A 4,203-nucleotide genomic window follows, 5' to 3' on the forward strand; every position below is an offset into this window, starting at 1 on the left:
AATCTTACAAGAGGTTAAAACGTACCTGTGTCTTCCCTGCACGCTCCCGTCTGAAAATCTGAAAAATCTCAGGCGGCCGCAAAGGATCTTGTGGTGGGCGCATGCGCAGTTCAGATTTTCGGCCGGGAGACGAGGAGAGACACAAGGTAAGTATATGGACGCGTGCACCCGCATGCAGACACCGTGGGACAGGAAGTGCCAGCAAGCACAGAGGAGTCAGAGCTGGATCGGAGAGCCGCCGCACCGCTGGAGAGAAGGCTGAAAAGGACAGGAAAGAAGAAGATTGGATTAAGAGACATCATTTAAGGTAAGTGCTGACGTTAACATTGGGAGAGGATGGACAAAAAATAATGATACTTTAATGGTGGAATATATGGCAGTAGTGAACTCTGCACTGCCGAAGTCAAAGTATTCCTGCTATGCACTTTGTGAAATGAATTTAAAACATGCAATCTATGGCATATCCTTCTCATTAGAAAGGTCCTTTTAAATCAATTAGTATGTTCAAAGCATTTTTGCTTTGGCTGCATTAGAGTACATCGAATTATAGGAGAAGAGGAAGACAGTATGTGCACTGTGTAATTTGCAGGCTGGAACAGGCTACTTTTATTTAATCAAACTGTGACCAATGAAGTTTAAATGATCTTATAAGTAGTCTACGACGAGTGGAATACACCAATGTAATGCAGTACTTTATAAGTGCGTGTTTCTTTATGTAACTTACGTGCTGCAGGACATTTGTAGGATATTACTGGAGCTAGGACTTTCTCTTCTCAGCAAAATGATAGGAATTTCATATTGTGACCAAAACAGTATACAGCAAGGAAAGAGAAGATAGCTCTTTCTTTTTTACAAAACAGAGTTTAACATCCTCGGTGCTGCTTTTCACTACACTGGAAATAATTATTAAAGCAGCAGAACTCCAGGGACAATTATTATTAACCCTTCCAGCGTGGCTACCCCTGAATTGCAAGGGTTAACTGCTGGCTTTGGTCTAGGGAGGAAAGTAACAAAGATTTACTCACCCAGTTCTCAGAGCTGGCTGTCTGTGACAGCTCTTCCTCCAGCCTGTGTCCTCTTATGCTGCAGCAATGGAATGTTCCTTGGCATCCTCACGTTCTATACACAGTTTAAGTGATGCCCTTTATTGGTTAAGTTAAAGTGTCACTAAACTCAGGAGTTAAATCTTAAAAATAACATTCAAGTACCCTATTAACAAAAATGTTTGTGTATCACTCCGCTGCAGATCCTCAGATAATCTCTGAATTGGTGCTGACACTGTCCTTGCTTCTGGAGGGGGGCTACTTTTGTTCCCTATGGTCCCTGTGTGTGTTGTAAAGTAGCCACCGCTAAAACCTCGCTCCCGTGATACTTCCTTCAGTTCCTGCCTGATAGCCATAAGATAACTATAAGATATGCAGAATGTTTTTCCTATTTCTCTTTGATGCCATTTGGGCAGGACGTGAGGGGGTGTGCACTATATGACCGCAGGTATATATTATCGACCGTTAGAAAGTTCTAGGCATCACAAAGCTGCTCTTAACCTCCTTCTACCTCTGCCCAGTGTTTGTACTTGGATATATCATTAAATGGGGGGCATCAAATACTGTTGTCACACATAGGCCATTTGCTGACTACACCTGCCACCATATAGCCCCGATCTGATCTGGGTGCTCAGAGCTATTTATCCATTATGTTTAAATATATTAGTCCTGGTTATACTAAACCATATGCACCTATATCATCGCCTGCCTAGTAGGCTAAACAATATTATTGTATTCTCACAGTATTTACTACATAATGCCTATGGATACATGCACAACTGTCTGTCTGTAAATACATCAAATTTACGTAAAGTGACACTAAACTCAGGAGTAAAATCTTAAAAATGCATTTAAGTAACTGAAGTATTAAAAATATTGTTCCCCATTAGACATGTGCTACTTTTGTTCCCCATTAGACATGTTCGATTCGTTTCTGAAAGATTAGTTATTCGGACGGATCTACTAGATCTAAAGGGTCTGATATCAATTGGAGGGGGGGAGGGATGAGAAACCTCACGCTTTTTTTTTTCTCTTCTGCAGACTGTAAAAAAACACAAAACCTTTTTTTTCTTTTGTCTAATGTCACTTTGCTGCAATTAAATTTTGCCCAGAAATGAAAATTCGGACATGCTACCGCTAACAAATTTCGTCTGAATCCAAATCCCGGATATTGAAATAACAGAAAATCTCACTTTCAGTTTAATAATTTGTGCTGAGATTGTAGTCCATCACGGGTGTGAGCTTGGAGTGGTGGCTCTGGAGGGGGGCTACTTTTGTTCCCCATGGTCCCTGTGTGTGTTGTAAAGTAGCATCTGCTCCAAGCTTTCTCCTGTGACGGACTACAATCTCAATACAAATTAGTAAACTAAACATGAGATTGTAGTCCATCACGGGAGTGAGCTTGGAGCAGATGCTACTTTACAACACACACAGGGACCATGGGGAACAAAAGTAGCCATCCTCCGAAGGAAGGACAGTGTCAGCACCAATTCAGAGATGATTTGAGGATCTACAGCTGAGTGATACACAAATAATGTACAAAGTAGTGTCAATAGTTAAGGTACTTGCATGTATTCATAAGGTTTAACTCTTGTGTTTAGTGTCACTTTAAAAATGTGATTTTCTAAAAAATGTACTTTACTAGTATCCAGATAAACCCCAGCTAAGTGCTGCCGCATATAAAAGAATTGTTGTTTTTTTAAATGACTTTCAGGCTTATTTTATTATTTATTTATCAGCTATCAGCTAGGAACGAAGCTGCATAAAGTACACAATGATATTAAAAAAAGTTGACTTAACAGCTACTAAAAGTAAAAATGCTATAGTCCATGCTGCACAGGGGGTATTACAGTCCATATATTTGTATATATAATATGGTGCACAGGCTCTGACGTGCAAGTTTCCATCATGACAAGTGTTTATGGATAATTTCATACATTGCTGATTGCAAATCGAAGTTCCTATAATAAAGATCCATACCTACACTGTCTTATTTATACACTGCTCTGATAACCTGGCATGCAGATCTTTTATAGATGTTCCTTTGTTTGCTGCACACTGATATTGTATACCTTGAATGAGTCATTTTTAATGTATTCACATTATAATGTTTCTATTTTTTATTTTATGGAAGAATCTTAACATGCATATTTCCTAGTGTACCTTATTGAAATACAAAGCAGAAGAGCAGCATTATTTGTATGGTTCATGTGCAATGGGAACTGGGACCACAATGCATTCAACTGGACACCTTATTAGATCAGTATAGGTATTACATGTGCTGGGTACTCATGCATCTGTCTGCTCATCCATTTCTGGTTTTGAATGAATTGGTGAATTGTTTTTTTTTTTAGTAACAGAATAGAATATACAAAACCGACAATAGGAAAGAGATAAAAACTGAAAGTTGGTACCTTGTACTCACAGCACCTGGGCCCCGAACATTAACTGTAAACCAATCTCGGCATTTATGTTTGCGCCCATCATATGATTGCTTTCAAAAATATATCTGTATTCAATGAATGGATTTGTAAAGTTACTCTGAATGAATCCGAAAACTTTTCATGATTTGATTGCATCTTGTTTATTTGTTTCCACAGAACAAAGCACCCTTCTTATGACTATCTGGCATACTCGGGACTGTTCTGTTACATAGTAAACTATGTAGGATCTCACATCCTTCTTTTACTTCTCTATAGAGCCAAATTGTACACTATTAATGCAGAGTAAATTAGACAAAAACATACACCTCCTAAATAAGTATATAGACAATTGTTTGTACCATAAACAGTACATATATTTCTCTTTATTAATATCACACGTATTAATACACATTTAGCAATACAAAAAATAAAATATTATTTTCTTATCAATAAATTAATTCATTAATACAACTAATAATAAATATTAGAATAATAAGCAACAATACATAAACAGTGATATTAAATAAATAACATACAAAATAAAATGTTATATATATATATATATACAATACAAAAAATAAAATATTATTTTCTTATCAATAAATTAATTCATTAATACAACTAATAATAAATATTAGAATAATAAGCAACAATAGATTAACAGTGATATTAAATAAATAACATACAAAATAAAATGTTATATATATATATATATATATATATATTTTATTGAGATC

This window comes from Nanorana parkeri, unplaced genomic scaffold (assembly GCF_000935625.1).
Source record: "Nanorana parkeri isolate BGI_ZX_2015 unplaced genomic scaffold, ASM93562v1 scaffold1024, whole genome shotgun sequence".
NCBI classification, from domain to species: Eukaryota; Metazoa; Chordata; class Amphibia; order Anura; family Dicroglossidae; genus Nanorana; species Nanorana parkeri.